This window comes from Gorilla gorilla, chromosome 3 (genome assembly GCF_029281585.2).
Source record: "Gorilla gorilla gorilla isolate KB3781 chromosome 3, NHGRI_mGorGor1-v2.1_pri, whole genome shotgun sequence".
In the NCBI taxonomy this organism is placed as follows: Eukaryota; Metazoa; Chordata; class Mammalia; order Primates; family Hominidae; genus Gorilla; species Gorilla gorilla.
Genome location: NC_073227.2, coordinates 194,859,113 through 194,884,347, shown reverse-complemented (window position 1 = coordinate 194,884,347; position 25,235 = coordinate 194,859,113). Strand labels below are relative to the sequence as shown.

The following is a 25,235-nucleotide window of genomic DNA, read 5'->3' as shown; positions in this document are numbered from 1 at the left end:
GAAAGAGAGAGAGAAGGAAGGAAAGAAGGAAGGAAGGAAGGAGAAAAGGAAAGAAAGGAAAGAAAGAGAGAGAGAAAGGGAGAAAGGAAGACAACCACAACAAAACAAGTTATCCAGAGCAAAGGTCATGCCCTGAATTAATCATTTCTATTTCCTCTAGTCTTTTAAAATATCTCTAGATACTTCCTTTTTGCAAATAATTAAAGGTCAGTTAGTAAAATCACTGTAAAAGTATTTTCCTCAAATAAACTAATGCAATTTGGCCCCTAACATCCAAACACTGGTTAACTTTTACTGTTCATACTATCTCATGATTAGTAAAAGCAAGTCTGAAATTCTAATGCTTAGTCCTATTTTGTTTTAATGGAGAAATTCTCCTGGCACGAAGAAAGTTCTTTAGAAAGAATTCACTCTTCTGAAAGCCCATATATATCTGGTTCTTTCCTTTTCCTCAGAACTTATTGATTCTCACACCAAGGTATAATTTGCCAATTTCCAGACAGGAGTTAATTTTTCTAAAAATGTTATAAGCATTTGAAAAAAAAAAAGTTCAGATCCTTAACCAAGCAGCATGAACAACATCACTGCCATAAACAATCATTTAAGGGCTTTTAGTTAACTCCAAAAGCCACAGGGAAACTTTCATCTCTGTTCTGTTCCTTTGTCCCCATATTGACTGAAAAAGGAAATATATCTTAACATAATATTATTATGCCTTCCACTTATGATGGTGGCAACTTTAAGATAAGTGTGCATAATTATTTTGTCCCAGGGAGGCCTTTCTAATCCAGCAGATCCTACAGAGGGGATATTCTTTCATCAGCTCTTACATTTGCCTCAGCTGTACACTAGGAAATTAGAAAATGTTGCATCAATCATTCCTACCATTCAGCTAGCCAAGAGAAAAATATTCCCAGATAATTAAAAATGCAACTGAGGCCTGTGGGTTGCTAAAACACATAAACAACAACAAACAAGAGTACATTCATAATTTATTATTAATAATATTAGTATTTTTTCTCTTTCTCTGAAGGATTCTTCATAAAACTAACCTTCATGATTTCTCTTATGACCCCATATATTTCTTTGATGAACCAGAAGCCCAAAAACAAACTAGTTAGATGTGGGCAAGAATAATGCCCTTCTATGAAATTAAAAAATATATATATTGGTACTATTCTTTTCCCATCCAGAATAAAGAATGAGAATACACTTACCAAAGAACACCTCAGAGGTATGGCTAAACTCCCAAGTGAAGTTAATAATTAAAGGAAACAAAAAATGTGTGATTCCATTTGAATTCAACTCTGCTGAAGACACAGTTGATATTAAATGTAGCCATTTTAACAGCCAGTTGCCAGGCATATTTGTCCTATGTCCAAGAACAAATGTGCTACATTTTTTTTCAATCTCTATATTACTCTAATTATTCTTACCAATAAAGAATGATGATTGGAAGGTGGCATGTGTAGGCAGCACCAGACCCACCTAATTTTTCAGATTTTAAATACTCAAACCTGTGAAGCAGAACGTTTATAAATGATATCAAGGTAAAATTTGAAATGCCAATTAGGTGAGCACAATGAATTGTTCCATTTCAGAAAAGAAAATGTAACATTTGACACCTTAATGGTTAAGTAAATTTTAATTCATGAAAGAAAACATCCTCAAGTTCCTCTTTAAATGAAGGAAGGAAGGAATGAGGATAAGAGGAGAGTATTTGAGATTTCATGACTGAGAAGGGCTTTCATAGTGTGGCTAACACAAAATAATTATTGTATATACCCTTAAATGATATCATCTTAAGGCAATAAAAAAAACCCCCAAAAAACAAACTAACTAAAAAGCCTAGAATCAAAACTGTACCAAAAAAGCCTAAAAAAAAAAAAAAAAAGCCTAAAATGAAAACTGTGCATGGAACACAATACTAATGTGTTTTAAAACGCGTAATACCCTAGGTAAATGCATCCACGATCAGGTTGATTATCTTTAGAACATCACTTTATAGTTGATTTTATTTCTTTTAACTTTTTTTTACAATGAGCATATTTTATAGTGAGAAAACAAAACAATAAGGCTAATTTTCTAATGGGCATTTTTCTTGTCATCAAGAAATTGTTTGTACTGAATACCATAATATGCAATAGCATAATAGTATCATTATAATTATTACAGTATCATCACATATGCTCCAGAAATGATATTAAAGTCTTGGGGACCCTGGAAGTGGAAATCATTCATACCAGGTGGAATAATAAGGAAATTCTCATATGAGGGAGAATTTAGAATTGGTTCTAAAGAATGAGAAGAGTACTTACTTTTTGTTTGTAGAAAGGGCATGGTGAGAACACCCTGGTCAAGAGATGTGTTTAAGAAGTGTAATTAATTTGGCATGCTTGGAGAGGGAAGCCAGATGGTCAAAGGTCTTGTAAGCCACCACTGTTATCATCATAATAGCTGACATTTTAAAAAATTCCAAACTATGTATTGGGTGACATTCTAATAGTATAACTTACTTTTCATCTTATCTAATTTTTGACATAACCCTGGGGGGTAGGTACTCATCCACATTTTGTAGATGAGATGCTAAGGCAAATTGAGTAAGTAACTTGCCCAGGATAACATTAAACAGTTCCATTAAATGATACCAGTTTAGTGAGAATATTTTAAGGATCAAATGTAAGTACCAGATTCACATTCATTGAACAAGTAGAACTACTTGTTCATTCTTTATTAGAAGTTTCCTATTGTTGTCTCACCCTACACACCATTTTCAAACTCAAAAGCCCAAAGCTGTTATTATTTTTCCATCACTGACTATTATTTCTCTCTTGCCATCCATACATTGTCATTTAACTGACAGTTTCCTACATTCGTCCTTGTCTTCTCTTCTTCCCATCTTCACTCAGGTGTAAGTGGCCTCGCAGGAATGAAAGGCTGTGCTGTCTGTATACCACTGCACTGTTGCCTCCCTGGAGAACTTTATGCCTTACCCTGGAAGCACCCTATCTTCAAAGCAGGGGTGTTTGAAAATTCATTCCCATAACAGTGTGGAGCACATCGAGAAAGACTGTATTGAAACTTCCAGATAGAACTTATGAGGACCCAGACCCAGCAGTGGCTGTGAGGATGAAGAGGCAATGGGATCTGGGACCTCAGATAGATCCAAGAAATATGCAGCAGTGGGGATCAACGGCCTTGTATAGATCCTTGATGTTAGAAGGAAAAGTGAGATGAATGACGATGATATGCACTAAAAAAAAAAAAAGAAAGAAAGAACTTTTATTTTAGGAGAACATTTTTCAGACTAAATGGGCTGAAGGACTTCAGAGTGATTACAGATGCTATTAGGGTGACCTCATTTACACCAAGAAAATATCCAGAAAAGACTTTCTTTTTGCACTATCATCCATCAAAATTATCTATATAAAGTACATCCTAGAAAAAAAATGCGCAGAATTAAAAAGAAGGAACACATGCTGTCTGACCTCAAAGAGTTTAAAAGCCTGGTTGAGAGAGAGATGATGAACAGAGAAAGCATGAGGTAGAGGAGAAAGAATACAAGGAACAGGAGGCACTTTAAAACAAATGAATGAATGCATGTCCTCCCTTGTACCAGACAGGATTTATGGTGTATCCGTGGTTGCAACCAGGGAGGTATTCCAGGAGCTGCAGCATATATATCAGCTTTTAAAAGCTTGGAGGAAGGAAAAGACAAGGTTTACTTGAGAGATGCTAAGTTTGACTGTAATGGAGATCTCAGGAAAAGACGTTGGAAGTGAGTCTTGAAAGGAGAAAGCTTGTGAAGGATCTTGAAGGTGGAATTAGGAGTTTGAGATGTGGGCAAAGGAAATTCATTGAGAAATTTTGATCAAGGCAAAGAATCTCATTGAAGTAGCCGCTTGAAAAGAGGGCCTGTGGGTCTGATGAAGGACTACTCGGAAAAGGCAGAAAGTGGAGGCATGATCCAAGCGCAGGAGAATTCATGCCTAGGCTCCGTGATGTCATGAAGAGGGAGAATGAGACTAAATTAAGAGGTGTTTCAAAGAAAGAATCAATAGGAAACCAGTTGCATTTGGGGTTAAGAAGAAGAAAGAGTCAAAAAAGAATCCTGGAGCTATGTACAGGTTATAAAATTGGAAATCATTTGCTAGAGTCAATCAGTTCTCATGTCCTTTCATTCCTTTCCCCCACTCCAGGACCCTACTGGCTCTGTGAGGTTAGAGTTTTGGACTTTCCTCAGTTAGAACCTGGGTTTATGTTGTAAATTGGTACTATTGACATGGAAATGCTGTCACAGTATACAATTATAAGTTTGTTGTTTTTGTTTTTGTAGAGATGGGGTCTCTCTATCTTGCACAGGCTGGTCTCAAATTTCCTGAGCTCAAGTGATCCTCCTATCTCAGCCTCCCAAATTGCTGTTATTATAGGCATGAGCCACAGCACCTGGCCATAAGTTATTTTTAAAATAGTTAGGTTCAGTTTTTATTCTTTGAGTCTTATAATGGTGTTTGATCTCAGAACAGTAAAATGGTGATTGGACCAATATCTTTAGCAACAGGAAAGCCAACAGTTGTACAAGCTATAGATTTCTTACTCTTAAACAAAATACTACTTCCTTATGAATCTCAGTATGTTTTTGCTGCTATAACAAAATACTGAAGACTGGGTATTTTATAAAGAACAGAAATTTACTTCTTACAGTTCTAGAGGCTGGGAAATCCAAGACCAAGGTGCCAACAGATTCAATGTTTTTTTGGGGTTTTTTTTTTTTTGAGACAGAGTCTCATTCTGTTCCCCAGGCTGGAGTGCAGTGGCACAATCTTGGCTCACTGTAACCTCTGCTTCCTGGGTTCAAGTGATTCTCCTGCCTTGGCTTCCCAAGTAGCTAGGATTACATGCATGTGCCACCACACCCAGCTAATTTTTTGTTATTGTTGTATTTTTTTAGTAGAGATGAGGTTTCACCATGTTGGCCAGGCTGGTCCCGAACCCCGGACCTCAAGTGATTCACTCGCCTTGATCTCCCAAAGTGCTGGGATTATAGGCATGAGCCATTGCTTCTGGCCAGATTCAAAGTCTTGTGAGGGCCGATGTCTGCTTCCAAGAGGTGCCATGTGAGGTGTCTCACATGGCAGAAGGCAGAAGGCAGAAGGCTAAGACATGAGGGTATTTCCTTCAACCTCTTTTATAAAATCACTAATCCATTCCTGAGGGCAGAGCGCTTGTGACTTAATCCTTCTTAAAAGTCCCCACCTCTTAACACCATCATCTTGAGATCTAAGTTCCAACATATGAATTTTGGAGGGACACACACATTCAAATCATAGCACCGTGGAAGCAAATTTCGTCCAACGTTTTAGAATAGTGATGTTGGGTTGAGTTTCTGAACTCACAAAACTGCCATTATAAGTCCATTTTAGTGCCAATCTACATAAAAATAAAAATTTTAACAATGAATTTGCCCTAGTGTCTTTTAATCATCAAAAATTAGGGAAAGATAAATTATCTATTAGAGAAGAATGCATATTCCTAGTTCTTCTTGGTATCATATGAACTTTCCCACAAAAAACTCTGTCCTCTCTTTGTTACCTATAATCCATGAAGAAGATTGCCTTGTCTAATATGCAGGTTTGAAAGAAAGGGATAAGATGCTTTGTCTCAGCTTCTGAGCCTCATTCTCTGATTTGAAATCAGCATGACTGCTGGGATCATGAGCTCTGGGCTTCTCCGAGCCATCTGCCTTGCAGAGGACAGTAGTCATCCAGGCAGATGCAGACCTGGGCCTATTTGTTGTGCCTGGATACACTCTAGACACACCAAAAATATTGTTGCCTATACCACCCAAATAAAAGTTTTAAAAAACAAGTGTGAGACTCTGTGAAATTTTTAAAAATTCTATTCCTTTTTTTAAAATTTCCAGTCATAACCCTCTAGATTGATTTCACAACCCACTAACGGGCCATGATTCAAAGTCTCAAAGCACATCCCAGGCCCCTCCTGCCTTGCCCCATCATCTAAGCAGAATCTTCCTAATTCAAGTCTCTCTCACCCCAACACCCTGATAGTTCCAGAATCTAGGTTTCCTTCCCATCACCACTTCTGGAACATCAGCACATGTTCTAATAATTTCTCATTTCTCACCAAGACTATTGCAATAGTACAAATAGGAATAATCGAACACTAATAATAGTAAATCTAGAACCTACATTCATTAAGAGCCTACTACATACCAGAGGTTGTTCTTGGAGCTCTTCGTGTAGCAACACTTTATTGAATCCAAACAACAACCTAGGCTATTCTCTCCATGGGGGTCCTCTTGCCTCTAGACATGCTGATTCTTTCCTCCATCTGTGCTTGTTGGGAACAGGCCCCCCCAAATCTCACCATAAACTGGCCCCAAAACTGGCCATAAACAAAATCTCTGCAGCACTGTGACACGTTCATGATGGCCATGATGCCCATACTGGAAGGTTGTGGGTTTACCGGAATGAGGGCAAGGAACACCTGGCCCACCCAGGGCAGAAAACCACTTAAAGGTGTTCTTAAACCACAAACAATAGCATGAGCGATCTGTGCTTTAAGAACACACTCCTGCTGCAGATAACTAGCCAAACCCATCCCTTTATTTCAGCCCATCCCTTTGTTTCCCATAAGGAATACTTTTAATCTATAATCTACAGAAACAATGCTTATTACTGGCTTGCTATTAATAAATATGTGGGTAAATCTCTGTTCAATGATCTCAGCTCTCAGCTCTGAAAGCTGTGAGACCCCTGATTTCCCACTCCACACCTCTATATTTCTGTGTGTGCATCTTTAATTCCTCTAGCGCCGCTGGGTTAGGGTATCCCAACCGAGCTGGTCTCAGCAGTGCTCCCTCCATACTACTTTCAGTATGATTCTAAAATACAAACGGAATCACATGATTCTAATTTGTGATATGGCTCAATTTATAGGACAAGCTACTTAGCAAAAACACCAGTCCCGTCAGGACTTGCACCTAGACTTATCTACCAGCATTCCACTGGCAGCTTCTACTCAGAATGCTCCCCATCCCCTATCTGTACCATGCACTGCTTTGATGACTTGTGAGCTCTTTACTCCATATTCAGCCATACTCTATGCTCCCAGGGGCTCCAGTTTATATCTCTCATTGATCATTTCTTCTATTGTGCTAGGTTATTTATGTGCCTGTCTCTCCCACTGGACTGCAAGCCCCTGGAGGGTCAGCACTGCAACTGTTTTATGTTTGCATTACTGTTTTCACTGCTAATATTCTGGTAGCTATCTAACCACATCATGCCAGAACCACTGTGTTAGTCTTCTTCCTGCTCTTCTTGACTCTGTTACTTCAATAATATTTAGCCTGCAGTTGCCAAATATATTGATTATGTTCTACTTCAGCTCAAGCAGTAGCTCCCCATTGCTTGTCCTGTTATATTCAAATTTCCTGCAGTGCATTTTAGAGCCCTTTATAATTGGGTCACTCTGTGCAAGTACAACCTTATTCCTCACTTCAGTAGGCCTAAAAATTCTCAGCTTTCACCTTTATGGGTTTTACTATATTCAGTGATAACAATGTTCCATGACATGTGGTCATTTGAAAGTTATCGCGGCAGAATCTTTAAAACAGAGGGGCCATTTGAGAACAAAAGTCTTGCCACTGAGTGAACCTAGCCGACTGCCCAACATCCATGTGAATGGCTTTGTTCAATATCATGAAAAAAGTAACTCTAACTCTACCTAGAATCATGAATACAGGAATGAGATGATTAAATATTTTTAATTATATGTTTCTTTATTTTATGGAGTAAAAAATATGCTATGATGGTATTCTTAAATTTGAGACGATAGAAGATTTGACATATATCACCCTCTAATGCATTATCAGTGCAGGTGCTTCTCAGGGTCCTCAACTGTCTTTTTTTGTTGTTAATGTTGCCTACAGAACCCAGACTCCTTGCATGTAATTTTCCCTCTACATTCTTGTCAAATGAATGGATGAGTCAATTAATCAGAGGACAAAATGGAACTCAAATAATTTCAACTTAAGACATGATGAATTTAACAGCTGTTTACAAACACAAGCAATGACTGAAACAGTCTATTAGATCCAGAAGACATACATGTGTGGAAGAGAAGCAAAAAAAAAAAAAAAAAAAAGTAATACCACGAATGTGCTAGATTAAGGATTTCTAGGCAGGTGGACAGAAATAACATTAAGGAAAACAAATACAAATATTTCACTTCAAATAGGTAAGAAGGGCTTCCTTCTTTATTTTATTATTTCTCAAGTAATATGAAGTGTAATAATTAAATTATTACACAATAAAAACAATTGATGATAAAATAACAATTGATGACATAATCTTAACATTTCTTTTCATCCTTAATAATGGCTCTATTTGATATTGAAATCAGACTTCCTGTTTACCACATCAAGTCTTGCCTATTTTGCTTGACTTTCAAGGTCTTCTATAACATGGACCAACATGATGTTTCCAAACGTATTCCCCTTTCCTACTCACCTGAATGCGTGGTACTCCAGTCTAGTCAAGGAGTATACTTAGTGTCTGATAAAACTGCCTTGTTCGTTAGTGTTCCCTTTGCAAAAGACAAAGGTATGCATTCCATCTTATGCCTAGTACAGCACTGGACACATAGCAAGAATTAAACAAATAATTGAAGTTCAGCCAGCAAAATAAGTTGGCCTACAAGTACTCAAGAATCTGTACTATTTGTTGAGAACTTGCTAGGTGTGGTTGAGGATTCAAATGTAGACTACATAGAATCTGTCCTCAAGAAGTGAGTTATTTGTCTTAAAGCAATGAACAGTAAAATGCAAAACAACACATAAATAAGTGCTAGATATCATCATACAATATTTTTGCAATTTTTGTGGTCCTTGGCTTCATATCAGAAGATTATTCCTTCTTCAGGAACAGTGTCACAATTATTTTATGTATCCATCAGTATTTAGGTCCAGTACCTTACACACATAATTGAATTATGTTGCACAGACCAATTATGCATTAGGAATTTAAAGAGTGGTGAAGTGGGGGCGGGGCCAAGATGGCCCACTAGAAGCAGCAGCCATCAGAGGTTCCCATTGAAAAGATCCAAAACAGTGTGCGAAATCTGCGCTGGCAACCAAAGTATCCAGGTTCTGTCATTAGGACTGACTGGGCAGCTAGCGTGACCCACAGAAAGGAAGGAAGAGCAGTGTGGTGTGGCAGCCCACCTGAGAGCCACATGGGGCAGGGGAGCCCCCAACACCAGCCAAGGGAGGTGGTGAGTGAGCGTGCTACCCAGCCTGGGAAACAGTGCTTTTTCCACAGAACTGTGCAACCTACAGATCGAAAGATCCCACTCCGGAGCCAGTGCCACCGGGGTCTTGGGCCCCAACCATACAGCCACGTAGATTCTCAACACCCACTCAGCTAAAATTGGCCTAAGCCTACCAAGTTCCCTGGAGGAGGGGCAGCCATAATTACTGCTGCAGCTGCCTGTGGTCTAAGCCATCTGAGCTCTTTGGGGGAGGGGGCGGCAGCCAACACTGAGGCTGCAGGGCATCCCTGCAGGAACTCCAGTTCTAGCTGAGGGCTCAGGGACAGAACTCTGATCTCGCTGGGCCTGAGCCCCTAGGGGGATGGCTGGCCATAGTCTCCATGGACCAGCAGACTTCATCTTTTCTCTTGCTAGCTCTGAGGAATCAGGACAGCCCAGAGAAATGGGTTTCCCCCAGCGCAGCACACGCCCTCCAGCAAGGGACAGCCAAAGTGCTTCGTTAAACAGGCCCTGCTTGCCGTGCCACCCAACTGTGTGAGACCCCCAGCAGGGATTGTCAGACATTCTATACACAAGCGTTCCTGCTGGCATCAGCTCAGTGCCCCTCGAGGTCAGATATCCCAGAGTGAAAAACAGGCACCCATCTTTGCTGTCATTCAGCCTCCTCGAGTGACATCTCCAGGCACTGGAGTGAACCAGATGAATAGGGTCTGAAGTGAACCCCCAGCCAACCACAGCCACCCTGCAGAAGAGGGAACTGACTATTGAAAGAAAAACAAAGAGAAAGCAACAATAGCATCAACAAAAAAAGTCCCCACAAAAACCTCATCCAACTGTCAGCAGCCTCAAAGATCAAAACTAAACGAACTCATGAAGATGAGAAAGAGTCAATGAAAAAAACGCTGAAAACCCAAAAGGCCAGAGTGACTCTTCTCCTCCAAATGATCTCAACAACTTTTCAGTAAGGGCACAAAACTGGAGGGAGGATGAGATGGGCAAATGGACAGAAGTAGGCTTCAGAAGGTGAGTAATAACAAACTTCACTGAGGTAAAGGAGCATGTTCTAACCCATTGCAAAGAAGCTAAGAACTTGATAAAGTTTAGAGGAGTGGCTAACTAGAATAACCCATTTAGAAAGGAATATAGATGACCTGATGGAGCTGAAAAACACAGCACAAGAACTTCTAGAAGCATACACAAGTATTAATAGCCAAATCAATCAAGCAGAAGAAAGAATACAGAGATGGAAGATTATCTTTCTGAAATAAGACAGATGGACAAAATTAGAGAAAAAAGAATAAAAAGGAATGAACAAAACCTCTGAGAAATATGGGACTATGTAAAAAGAACTAACCTATGATGGATTGGAGTACCTGAAAGAGATTGGAAGAATAGAACCAAGTTGGAAAAAAAACACTTCAGGATATTTTTCAAGAGAACTTCCCCAACATAGCAACAGAAGCCAACATTCAAATTCAAGAAATACAGAGAACACCACTAAGATACTCCACGAGAAGATCAACCCAAAAATCATAATCATCAGATTCTCCAAGGTCAAAATGAAGGAAAAAATGTTAGAGAGAAAAGCCAGGTCACTTAAAAAGAGAAGCCAATCAAACGAACAGCATATTTCTCAGCAGAGACCTACAAAGAGACTTAAACTCCCACACAATAATAGTGGGAGACTTTAACACCCCACTATTAATATTAGACAGATCAATGAGACAGAAAATTAACAACAATATTCAGGACTTGAATGCAGCTCTGGATCAAGTGGACCTAATAGATATCTACAGAACTCTCCACCACAGAACAACAGAATATACATTCTTCTCAGTGCCACATGGCACTTGCTCTAAAATCAACCACATAATTGGAAGTAAAACACTCCTCAGCAAATGCAAAAGAACTGAAATTGTAACAGTCTCTCAGACCACAGTGCAATCAAATTAGAACTCAGGATTAAGAAACACTCAAAACCACACAACTACATGGGAATTGAACAACCTGTTCCTGAATGACTCCTGGGTAAATAATGAAATTAAGGCAGAAATCAGGAAGTTCTTTGAAACCAATGAGAACAAAGAGACAACATACCAGAATCTCTGGGAGACAGCTAAAGCAGTATTAAGAGGGAAATTTATAGCACTCCATGCCCAAATCAGAAAGCTAGAAATATCTCAAATTGACATCCTAACATCACAATTAAAGAACTAGAGAAGCAAGAGCTAACAAATCAAAAAGCTAGCAGAAGACAAGAATTAACCAAGATCAGAGTGGAACTGAAGGAGATAGAGACATGAAAAACTCTTCAGAAAAATCAATGAATCTAGGAGCTAGTTTTTTGAAAAAAAAATTAATAAAGAAGAGACAAGAATCAAATAGACACAGTAAAAATGATCAAGGGGATATCAACACTCACCCCACAAAAATACAAACTACCATCAGAGAATACTATGAACACCTCTATGCAACTGAACTAGAAAACCTGGAATAAATAGATAAATTCCTGGACACATACTCCCATCCATGACTAAACCAGGAAGAAGTTGAATCCCTGAAGAGACCAATAACAAATTCTGAAACTGAGGCAGTAATTAATAGCCGACCCGCCAAAAAAAGCCCAGGGCCAGATGGATGCACAGCCTAATTCTATCAGAGGTACAAAGAGGAGCTGGTACCATTCTTCCAGAAACTATTGCAAACAATTGAAAAGGAGGGACTCCTCCCTAACTAATTTTATGAAGCCAGCATCATCCTGATTCCCAAATCTGGCAGACACACCAAAAAAAGAAAACTTCAGGCCAATATTCCTGATAAACACTGATGCAAAAATCCTCAGGAAAATACTGGCAAACCAAATCCAGCAGCACATCAAAAAAGTTATCCACCATGATCAAGTTGGCTTCATCACTGGGATGCAAGGCTGGTTCAACATTCACAAATTAATAAACGTAATCCATCACATAAACAGAACCAATGACAAAAACCACATGATTATCTTAATACATGCAGAAAAAGTCTTTGATAAAATTCAACATCGCTTTATGCTAAAAACTCTCAATAAACTAGGTATTCATGGAACATATCTCAAAATAGTAAGAGCTATGTATGACAAACCCACAGCCATTATCATACTGAATGGGCAAAAGCTGGAAGCATTCCCTTTGAAAACTGACACAAGACAAGGATGCCCTCTTTCACCACTCCTATTCAGCATAGTATTGGAAGTTCTGGCCAGGGCAATCAGGCAAGAGAAAGAAATAAAAGGTATTCATATAGGAAGAGAGGAAGTCAAATTTTCTCTGCAGATTGACATAGTCCTATATTTAGAAAACCCCATCATCTCAGCCCCAAAACTCCTTAAGCTGATAAGAAACTTCAGCAAAGTCTCAGGATACAAAGCCAATGTTCAAAAATCACAAGCATTCCTATACACCAATAGACAAGCAGGTAGCAAAATTATGAATGAACTCCCATTCACAATTGCTACAAAAAGAATAAAATATCTAGGAATAAAGCTAACAAGGGATGTGAAGGACCTCTTTAAGGAGAACTACAAACCACTTCTCAAGGAAATCAGAGACGACACAAACAAATAGAAAAACATTCCATCCTTATGGATAGGAAGAATCAATATCGTGAAAATGGCCATACTGCCCAAAGTAATTTATAGATTCAATGCTGTTCCATCAAACTACCATTGACATTCTTCACAGAATTAGAAAAAATTTCTTTAAAATTCATGTGGGACAACAACAACAACAAAAAAAACCCGTATAGCCAAGACTGTCGTAAGCAAAAGGAACAAAGCTGGAGGCATCACGCTACCTGACTTCAAACTATACTACAAGGCTACAGTAACCAAAACAGCATGATACTGGTACCAAAACTGACATGTAGACCAGTGAAACAAAATAAAGACCTCAGAAATAAGACCACATATCTACAATGATCTGATCTTCAACAAACCTGACAAAAACAAGCAAATGGGGAAAGGAGTCCCTATTTAATAAATGGTGCTGGGAAAACTGGCTAGCCTTATGCAGAAAACTGAAACTGGACCCTTTCCTCATACCTTGTAAAAAAATTCACTCACGATGGATAAAGACTTAAACGTAAAACCCAAAACCATAAAAACCCTAGAAGAAAACCTTGGCAATACCACTCAGGACATATGCATGGGCAAAGATTTTATGATGAAATCACCAAAAGCAATTGCAACAAAAGCTAAAATTGACAAATGGGATCTAATTAAACTAAGGAACTTCTGCACAGCAAAAGAAACTATCTACAGAGCAAACAGACAACCTACAGAATGAGAGAAAATTTTTGCAGTTTACTCATCAGACAAAGGTCTAATATTCAGAATTTACAAGGAACTTAAACAAATTTACAAGAAAAAAACAACCTCATCAAAAAGTGGGCAAAAGATATGAACAGACACTTCTCAAAAGAAGACATTTATGCAGCCAACAAACATATTAAAAAAAGCTCAACAGCACTGATTATTAGAGAAATGCAAGTCAAAACCACAATGATATACCATCTCACACCAGTCAGAATGGCAATTATTAAAAAGTCAAGAAACAACAGATGCTGGCAAAGCTGTGGAGAAATAGGAAGACTTTTGCATTATTTGGTGGGAATGTAAACTAGTTCAACCATTGTGGAAGACAGTGTGGCAATTCCTCAAGGATTTAGAACCAGAAATACCATTTGACCCAGCAATCCCATAACTGGGTATATGGCCAAAAGAATGTAAATCATTCTATTGTAAAGATACATGCACATGTATGTTTATTGCGGCACTATTCACAATAGCAAAGACATGGAACCAACCCAAATGACCATCAATCATAGACTGGATAAAGAATTTTTGAAACATATACACCATGGAATACTATGCAGCCACAAAAAGGAATGATATCATGTTCTTTGCAGGGACATGGATGAAGTTGGAAGTCATCATCCTCAGCAAACTAACACAGGAACAGAAAACCAAACACCACATGTTCTAACTCATAAGTGGAAGTTGAACAATGAGAACACATGGACACAGGGAGGGGAACAACATACACAGGAGCCTAATGGAGGGAGGGTGAGGGGAGGGAGAGAATCAGGACAAATAGCTAATGCATGAGGGGCTTAAAACCTAGGTGGTGAGTTGATAGGTCCAGCAAACCACCATGGCACAACATACACCTATGTAACAAACCTGCACATTCTGCACATGTATCCTGGAACTTAAAGTTAAAAAATAAATAAATAAAATATAAAAATTTTTAAAATTTTAAATATTTTTTAAAAAGAGTGGTGAAATCAACTTTGGAAGAGATTTGTCAGCAATTTTTAATAAAGGTTTCAATTTAGCTGAAGCCACATATTAATATACGAATGGAACAGTTCGGCATGGTAGAGCTGCAAGGACATTGGCTTTGAAGTCAGAAGATATACTTAAGAGTTATGTTCTACTAACTGCTGGCTGAGTGACCTCGTTAAGTCACTTACCCTGAGACTCAGCTTCCATACCTTTGAAATAGCTCTAAAGATAGCTTCGCTTCTTCCTGTCTCACAAGGATGTCTAATGAGCAAATTAAGTAATATGGGGTGAGAGAAAGTTTTGTAAGCATAATAGTACACCGGCATATGTTATCTATTATTAGCTATTATTTAAACTCTTTTGCTACTAGATGAGAATACAAACTTGTTAGAAAATATTCAAGAAGAGTCAATTATCAACAATACAATTTCAGCTTAAAGGACATGAATGCTTTTCAAAGGAATCATCCTGGGTCAGAAGTATTTAGTAACATCTTTAATGACACAGATGAATTTTGGGAGGAGCTCATTAAGTTACTAGTGGCACCAAGCTAAATTATCTTTTCCAAGCTTAGCAACTTAGAGAAGATAATTATACTTTTAAATGACCTTGAAAAATAAACAGAATTAATGGAAATAAAAATTTAATCAGAAGAAGTGAAAAAAGGAAAAGCAAACCATACAGAAATGATGTTGAAGACATGGTTACAGACAAATACAGCATAAAAAAAAGAATTACAGAGGATCATACATGAGTCACCAATGCCATGTTAATGTTTAAAAATGTGTTGATAATAAAGTGAAATAACTAGGATTTTAGCAAGTGGGAGTTACTAGACCATCTTCCCACCATCCTTAGGATTTTATCATTTTGAAAAAAAAAACTTATCAAATACCTACTGCATTCAAGGCACAGTCATAGAGAAATGTGTCTGATCTGAGGCCTTAAAAATGAAGTATGGGCTCCCTGGATGGGATCCCAAGAGAAGAAGCAAAATGATTCATAGTTTGCAAACTAAGGTCTCTGAGTAAAAGTTAAAAGGATTAGGTTTATTTAGAGTGGAGCAAGGGAAAGCAGGGATGTGGAGGTTGGGCGAGATTAGTAAGTATCTAAAATTACAAGAAAGAACATATAGATAGAATAAGAGAAAATGCATGCATCTGTCCAGGAAGAGTTTGTCTTGGGCAACGCCAAGAAGCTGCCTGCCTGAGCATTGTGAGAGTTGCACCACTTTGCCAAAGAGAGGCTTCTTGTTACCAGCATCCTGGACAATTACATGTTCAGTAAGTGCCATTTCACATCGACAGAAATGAAGTTTACACTTATTGAAATTTTTTGTTGCACCCAAATTTTTTTCCTAACTCAATTTATGAATGCCTTAGTGCTGTCAATATCTTTATCTCTTCTGATTTTTCCATATTCTATTACATTATCCAAGCCAGAGGCCGAGGAGACATCCTTGATTTCTTCCTCCCACTTTCCTCCAAATGTTCAATTAAGCATGAAGCTTATTTTTGGTTACCTCCTAAATTCCTCTTAAAAGTTTGTGTCTTCTCTCCAGCACTGAATCTTAATTGTTCTTATTGACTCTTACCTAAACCATTGCAATTACTTCCTAATTGGTATGCGTGCCTGGAGTTCTGGCCCTCCCAAACTTTTCTTCCATCTACACATCCCAGTGATATATTGAAACTGTAAATCTCTACTAAACTAAGTTATTAAACAGTCTTCCCACCATGTTCAGATTGTGTTATTCTGAGAAACATTTATGAAACAACTGGATGCTTGGCACAGGTGTAAAAAGAAAAAAAAAACAACTCTAATTTGAGGCCTAGACCCCAGATAAGGCCTTTCTAGGTGGATTTCAAAAGAAGCAAGAGTCTTCAATAGCTCCCTTTCACCAACAAAATTAAATCCAAGCTTCTTGATGTTCAAGCCCCTTGATCTGGCCCTTCCCAACACTCTGCTCCCAGCTCTTTCTTCTCTCTTTCTTACACTTACACTCCAGCAACATGTTTTTCCCATCCCCTACTTTTGTTCCTGTAGTCCCCTCAGCCTGAAAGCCTCTTCTTCTATTCTTTGCTCGGCTTGCTCTTAGGGATCCTTACAGTCTCTGCCTGGAACGTCTTCTCTGGCCCTCTGAATTAAGATACTCTGTCGGGGTTCTACTGTCCATGGGTCGCTGTCTCTTAATCACCTGTTAGTGTGACCATCTCACACAGTGAGTGAGTACCTTAAGGACAGGGACTTGGATGCATTTCTTGGGTCTCCTAAGCCCCTCTCAGAGTACCTGGTAAAGTGGATGCTGGATGGATTTTTAAGAATTTCTAGAAATGGAAGGAATGAAAGAATGAAACCATCATCAGTTCTTCTGTAAAACGTTACCAAATAATTTAAATTCTAGCAGAACCATAGTACCTTCATGTAAGGTATGAAGCCATGATTTAACTGCGTATATCTGATAAGTTACATTAAATGTTTTTTTTCATTTCACCAGTCTAAATGGAGTTAGAACAAATGGCTGAGAACACAACAGGTATCATTCTTGAATGCAAAAACAAGACAAAGCACAAAATAGGATGACTACAGTGAGATGTTTTATTCTCCTTAGTTGAAAAGCTTAGAGTTGAAACTGGAGAAATATTAGAAATTGTACAAAATTAAAGATGGATTATTTTGACAGGATTAAACTTAGTAGAAGCCACTCTTTTTTATTTGCTACCAAATTGCGAGGTCTCACATTACTTGAGCTCTACCAACCTCTTTACTGTTACACTACCTTGCTCCACTTTCCCCACGGCTGCTATGTACCATGCGAAGGTCATGCATTTGAGCACTCAGCCAAGGAGGTGATGGGGCTGAAATACAGCCCACATGCTGTTCAACAATCCATGTACCCTGGTGCAGTCTGCACCCACTTTGACAAAAAGGTGCACAGAGACACTGAGTAGGCAAGCTGGGCTCTGACTCACTTCACCTCCTGTACTGATGCCACATGGACCTTCTCTCAGTCTCATCACAAAGCCTTTCACATATGCCTGTACCCCTGCCTGGAATTCTCCTTGTTCTCTTTAGCTCATTGTTCGTATTTCAATTTGAGCCACCTTTTATCAGGGAAGCCTAACATCTATGACTGAGTAGGACAGTGCTCCTATGGTTAGTAAGCTTTCATCAAACCATAAACCTCCCTGTCACATTTCCAGGTTGATGATTGTACAATCACTAGATGGACGGCTCTCTCACTATATTGCAAGCTCTATGAAGACAAGGATGGAGTCCATTTTTTACTGCTATTGTACCCCCAGAACACATGGCAAAGGTTAAATAAATGATTGTGGAATTAACAAATTAATTCACACAGAGCACATGGGGCACATAAATTTTGTTGAATGATTGAATTGCTGTATTTCACTCCCAAGTGATTTAGCTGATATTAAAAATAAAATAATAAAAATCAAGTATAACATTCTAATTCCTCTACACATTTTGGACATGATTGGCTTTTGATTTGGTTTGTTTCATCATTTCATAATGATCTTCATCTTCGTCTTCAAGGTTTAGTGTTAGGGGAATAAATCAATACTTGATTTTAGCATCTTAAAGGTCAGAAACACAAAGTTTAGTTATTTAATCATCTGTCAAATCAGCAAAAGTTTAATGCTTTCTATACATGCTTTCTATACAATTTGTTGGAATAAAAAATTAATGCTTTATTAAATAGTGAAGATAATATGAACCAATAATGCAGACAGGTTGATTATAACTGTAAACCACATGCTTATATACTTTGGACTTTTACAGCTTTTAATTTATCAAAGGAAATAATTAGCACACTTTGTGGCAGCTAGTGATGGAATTTATTCATTTGGAAGGCCATGGGTTTCCTGTCATTAAAACTACATCATGTCCTTCCTTTTCTATTAAACTTCCACTGAGGGCAGTAAGAAGTCACTAAAAGGAAATGAAGAGTTTTTTTGGCAATGTTTTTGTACAATGATTTAATACTCTTAAAAGATAGCAAACCCATAATGTATGCCAACAAGTATATCATATAAGATGAGGGGCCCAATTACCACATTATTTCCTTTATTTGAAGTTTCATCTGAGACTCAATTAACTGTGATTTGCAAACTCTTGTCAATAAATTTAGTTTCTTTTTACAGGTTAATGCATTTTTTTTTGTTTTAATTAGTAATGTTTCACTCTAGCAAAGGAATAGATTTAGATTCCATAACCACTGTATACAGTTTTATATGTCAAAGGATATTACTTTCCTCTCCACATGATCAATGGCATCTCATTAGCCAGAGAATCACTGTAGTTAAAGCTCACACATATTTTTTTTCTCACTGAAAGGATTTTCAGTGAGATTAACTACTAATTCTAATCTTCCTTCTGCTGAGATAGTACTAAGGTTTGATCTTGACTTTGTTCCAAATATTAGAACCATAGCTGATAAATGCTCTCTGGCTTGGGAAGGTTTAAATGAAATCCTTGTTTTCCTAAGGCTTAAAATGGGCCTGACAGAGAGGCGGCTTTAGCCTCTCACCCCTAGAAGTGGGTGGTCCTTTGAAGCTATACTCAAGGTACACTGTTGGTGAAGGTTCAGTCTCAGTTCTCTGACAAAGTTGGTGCAGGTGAAGGGGACTTCACATAGTACGTGAAGGGTTATTTGGCTTGACTATAAACAAACAGTTGGTGAAAATGCTTCAGACAAGTTCATAAAGTCCTTTTGCCTGACATATGCTAAGAAACAAAAATGCCCTTAGTTCTTAAAATCACCAAAACGGATAAAACCACGACACCCTGAAAACTCTGTTAATTCATAAGCAGAAAACAAAAAAAAAAACCTTCAAATTTTATCCCAGTCTTTAGGCTATCCCATTATAATTTTATCTGGACAAGAACAATGTAATTATTAATAGTACATCAATTTGTTTTAGACTAGTTGTAGATTTACAGAAACGTTGTAAATAGAGTACATAGAGTTCCTTTCACAAAGTTCCTCCCATCGTTACCATCTTACATTACTACAGTACATTTGTAAAACTAAGAAATTGACTTTAAGTATGTTAATTTTAGGAAATAATAAATAAAAAATAAAAATAAATTTTGTAATGTTTGTAAGTTGCTTTTTTTAAAAAAAAAAAAAATGGCTCCGCATTAGTACAGAGGACCTTTTACTGAATTTCTAAGGATAAGTCCATTTCAACACTGTTTTGTCTGAGCCACTTAAACCAGGTACTGATATTGCTGCTGAGTTTGCAAATTAAGATGTAAGATCAGAGCTTGGTGAGATTGTCATATTGTCTCCTTTAATTTGGAAAACTAGAACGAGGCTAGAGAGAGACTCGTAAAACAGGCTTTATGACTCTCTTCAAGACAGATATAGAAGCCCACGCTCCAATCCCTTCTCCCAGCTTCTGCAATTACATTTCCGCAGGAAGAAAGAAAAGGAATTAGAAACAGGATAATGTAGTCTTAAATCACCATTTTTAGCCTTTGCCTTCTTGTGGGAGCTCTGAATTTTTATAACATGGCCCTCATATTGTATAGTGTGACACAACGAAAAACACAACTTGACCCTTCCTCAATAAAAATCATTTTGTCTGACATCCTATAAACCCTGTGCATGAGTCTATCCTAAGCTCCAGTGTCTCCTCCAATTGGCAAAAGAAAACATTGTAAACATGTACAGTAAAGCTAAAGATCTCTTTCAGTGTAGTTTACAAAGAGCTAATCATTGAACATTTCTGGCTGGGTGTCAATTCCTAATACTGAACCAACTGAAAATGTGGAACATTGGGACATTAGAGATAGTCTTGAGTCATTTGAGTTGTCTCAGGATTCTTTTTAAGTAGTCTAAGAATTAGAATATTAAAATTGAAATATTCTTATTAGAATAAGAATGTAATGTGATCAAGTCTTTAGACCAAATCTGAACTGCACTGGTAACAGCCTGCTTCTAACAAAAAGCTGTGTATCTTGACGTCATTAGAAGTGGATGTTGGGTGTAACACATTACAGTGTTTTTCCACAGAAAGCACATGATAGCCACAAGCTTTCACCATCACCTCTTATCTTGGGCATCAGCAGCGCCAAGAAAGCTAGCCCTGCGTGTCTGAATGCACGTGGGAGGGGATTCACAATCTCTACTCCCACTGACTTTGATAAGACAAGTCCTGATGAGATCAAGAGTTAGGAGGATTCATGACTCACAGCTAGTTTAGCACATATGCAGCTTCTCCAAGTATTTGCACTGTATAATTCCAACAAATGAATACAAAGCTAACATGAACACGAACATATGCTGTGACTATTTTTAATAAAATATTTCATAGCACTTTGGCACACAATATCCTGAGGTCTGCAAAATTTAATGAAAGTCAAAGATAATAGTCCAAGATATTTTGCCCCTCATTTCCAAGTCCTATTTCTAAAGTCAGAAAGAGAGATTTTGCCCTTCAAAATGAAGAGAAATAATTATATATTCAGTGATATAATTAAATACTACATCTAATTACCACGTGAATGTCACTACCTAATGTAACCGACAAAGGCACCAATATATGTTTTAAATGAAGACTTTAAATACAAGGAAATGCTATAATCTGTATCTTGTTCACGAGTTCAAATTATTAAGTTAATTATAATTAAATAAATATGTAATTATTTTACAATTAAAACAGAGTGTTAATCAAAGATAGGAAATTTGGGTTTTAACGTACCTCTGCTATTCTAGATGTGTAGTCTTAGATGCATTCCCAAATGTTCTATGCCTCAGTTTTCTTCTCTGACAGATAGATGAAGAGAGAAGGAGGGACAAACAGAGAGATAGAGGTATTAACAATAGCTACTTTGAATTGCTGGAATTAAACCTAAATTTCCACCATCTATATATCCTGAAATCAGATACTATGTAGCAAAATCCAGGGACACAAACAAACAAACAAAAATTTATTTTTTACTTGTATCAAAGGAAATAAATTAAGAAACCAAATCTAGTTTGGTTTACACCAAAGTGTAAGTTAACAGAAATGCAAGTTTCCTAAGCATTTTAGTCCTACATAATAATATAATATACTATAAAGCATATATGTCATGCTTATAATAGGTAATTCTCTAAACTGACAAAAATGGATCAGTCTTTTTCTGAACTATGAAATACTGACATTTGCTGTCTCTGAATACTTATGCATGAAACTCAATGTTTTAAAACTTGTAAAATATTTAAAATATGGAATTTAAAGTTATTTTCACATAAACTGATGTGATCCACAGTTCCTAAAGCATGCTGTTTATCTGTCTTAAAGGAAAAGAAAACAGTCTTTCATCAATTATGGTTAAGGATCCCCAAACTGAAACACATGTGGCTAAACGCCATTCATATCACCAGCCCACACCAGTCTGGTGGTGGGGGAGAGAAGGAAAAAGAGGAGATAAATGGCCTACATGATTGATTTCAACTAAGACCCAAATCTTGGAGAACAATTATTGGATTTACCACTGTTTGTTTTTGCAACATTTCGGAAATTGGCAAAAAAAAAAAAAAAAAAGTTTACAAAGTCGAAGAGGCATGTGGCAGCTAAGAAGTTGTTTCCTAGGTAAGTGATGTTTTGTTTCAAAAACTTCTTTTCTTAATTTACCTTTACTGGTACTAGGCATTGGAAATCATCCTTGGTGAAATTATCAGTCATGAAATTAACAATATGACGGTGCAAAATATTGTCAGTGCGTGCTTCCCAAATATATACGTGTGTGTGTGTGTGTATACATATGATACATATTTCCAAGCTCTAGTATTATTTAGAAGATTTTTTAGATTATCTGAGCTTACATGTACCTTTAATTATCAGACTTTAAAAAAAAACAGAACCAATCCATTTTGTCCAAAGAGAGGGATTATGTCTAATTAATATATCAACATGTCTCTTTCTCCTAAAACTGACAAATGCTAAATGCTTTATCAGTCTGGCACCAAAAATGATGTTGTCTCTGAATTTTCCCAGACTGCCTTGTCTGAAAAGCTACATGAAAAGGTTTAATGATCATATATTAGGTGGGAACTTTAACCTTCTTTGTACCAGGTCAATTGAGTAGGTAATTGGAAAAGTCAGTTCCACTTGTAATGCATTCAAAAGGAAACTTACATTTACACAGAATGTAGTTTTCAGCCATAGAAATAGTGTGAGGCTCTAAAGAAAAACAAAACAAAATACAACACAATAATTCTGCATATAACTTTTCATTTATTTAATTGTATTAAGGTTAAAATACTAAAAAAAGGAATAAAAGGCACAGATCAGAAGAAAACTTTTTATAAATTCTCTAGTCTCTTCTTCTGAAAATAGGAAAAATTAAATTTAATTGAAAATTAAATATAAATAATTGTTATTGAGAGTTGATTTTGTGCCTGGCATCGTGTGAAACTTTTCACAAAAATAATCTCATAAAAATCCAGTAAAGGCTGGGCGCAGTGGCTCATGCCTGTAATCCCAACACTTTTGGAGACCGAGGTGGGCGGATCAAGAGATCAGGAGTTTGAGACCAGCCTGGCCAACATGGTGAAACCCTATCTCTACTAAAAACACAAAATTAGCCCGGCCTGGTGGCACATGCCTGTAATGCCAGCTACTCGGGAGGCTGAGGCAGGCGAATCGCTTAAACCTGGAAGGTGGAGGTTGCAGTGAGCTGAGAGTGCGCCATTGCACTCCAGCCTGGGTGACAGGGTGAGACTCCATCTCCAAAAAAAAAAATCCAGTAAAAGGAAGGGTTCTTATGACCATATGATAGGTAATACCTGCACAGCGGAGAAGTTAATAGTGTAGACTTGGTGCCAGCTATCATGCTTTCAACTACCACTTATTAGCTGTCTAGCCTTGGGCAGATTAAATAACCTCTCAGTATGTCAGATTTTTCCATCTCTGAAATGGAAATGATATCCGTGCCTCCCTCAGAGGGATGTTGTGAGGAACAGATACAATTGCCGGCATACAGATGTTCTATAGAAGTATTTTTTGTTATTATTTTACAGACCATGAAACAGAGGCCAAAAGAGGCTTTAAAACTTGCTCCAAATCACAGAGTTAAATGACAGGACAGAGGTCCGGGCGTCTCTGCCCTCCAGGAGCCTATAGATTAGCAGGAAAAGCAAGGAAGAGAGAGAGGAATGCACAGCTCTAACTGCTTTAGGAGTGGGACATAGGGGTGTTCCAGCGTGCTGAAGAGTGAAGCAATAGAGGGGCTTTTGATTCAACAGGGACTGCCTGGAGGGAAGAGGGGGAGTTGGGTATATTTGCCAGACAAGGGCACAAGCACAGCTGGTGCATGACGGGCCAAGTCACTGCAGATTTGGGAACTGTAACTGAAGGCAGCAGTCATCTGCAGTACTGACCATGTTTTCTCTGGGGCCATTGGAATGTTGCTGAAGCAAGAGATGGGACCTGAAAAATGCAATTCTCTTCTAAAATTTGTAGCATTTGAAAAACATACACCTATCATTGTAGATAAGTTCTTTTATGTGTAATATATATGGTAATTTTAAAATATATGTGAAAAGAGAAAATCAGGCTTCTTATGCTTTTCTGCTTGGTTCTACATAAATACTGTTTAAAGTAATCTGAAAGGCAAATTATGTTAATAGTAAAAGCATTTAGATTTCACTGTCTTTTATGACAATCTTTTACTTGCCTTTATGACAATGTCTTTTACTTTTATTACAATCTCCATTTTCAAATATTTAACAATTGAGAAAATTTTCTAGCTTGAAGGGTTCACAATTGTATAATAGTCCTCACATTCTTTGGTAAATATGACTAAATTAGTAAATATGAAGTAAGTAATATACCAGACCCAATAACTGGCAACCAGATTGTTAAATTGTTAAAGGAAATAGAGTCTTTTATTGTTCTCGTTGCTTTCAGGATACAAACAAAATTCCAATGTACAGCCAGTAAGGTCTGACATGACCTGGCCCTGGCAATCTCTATAGCCACATTAAGCACCTTTTCACCCAACCCCTTGCAGCCTCACCATAGCAACCACCATTCAGTTGGAGGCCCTTTCCAGCCACAGGGCCCTTGAACATACTATTCCCTCTGTTTGGAGTGCTCTTTTTCTCTACCTGTACCATCTCCTGTCAGTCTTTCAGATCTCAGCTCAAGTGTCACTTGTTCAAGAAAGTCTTTTGCAAATCACCAGGAAAAACAAACAAAACAAAACAAAAACCTCCTAGGTCAAGTGGTTTTCTTCTCCTTCCTTCTTCCGTTCCTCTTCTTTCTTTTTCTTCCTCCTGTTCTTCCTCTTCTTTCTTTTTTAACGTGTTCTGACAAAATTCTATCCTATTCCTTTTTTCATTCAGTAAACATGGACTTATAGCAATTATTTGGCTGCTTAATACCCTCCTACGCACTGAGAATATAACGTGAAGAAAATAAGAACACTCCTGATTCAAGGTCTCCTTCATTCATTTGAATCACATCTTCTCCTTGACTAGCTTGTAAGTTCCCTGGCATGCAGCAAGGGACAATGTTGGTGTTATTCTCATTGTTGTTTCCCCAGAATCTTGCAGAGTCTGGCTCATAGGTAGTACCAAATAAATATTTATTCAATAAATTTAAAA

At 37.7% G+C, this 25,235-nt stretch overlaps 1 long non-coding RNA gene across 1 annotated transcript in view; it reads right to left on the bottom strand.

The window, feature by feature from the left end:
• Positions 1–2,089: 2,089 nt before the first annotated feature.
• LOC129533034 (uncharacterized) overlaps positions 2,090–25,235 on the bottom strand; it is a 52,506-nt gene continuing 29,360 nt past the window's right edge. The window contains exons 2-3 of the long non-coding RNA XR_008679041.2: positions 21,343–21,407; positions 2,090–3,253 (exon numbers count right to left, since the gene is read on the bottom strand). This is a non-coding gene — a long non-coding RNA (uncharacterized lncRNA). The remainder of the gene's footprint in view (positions 3,254–21,342; positions 21,408–25,235) is intronic.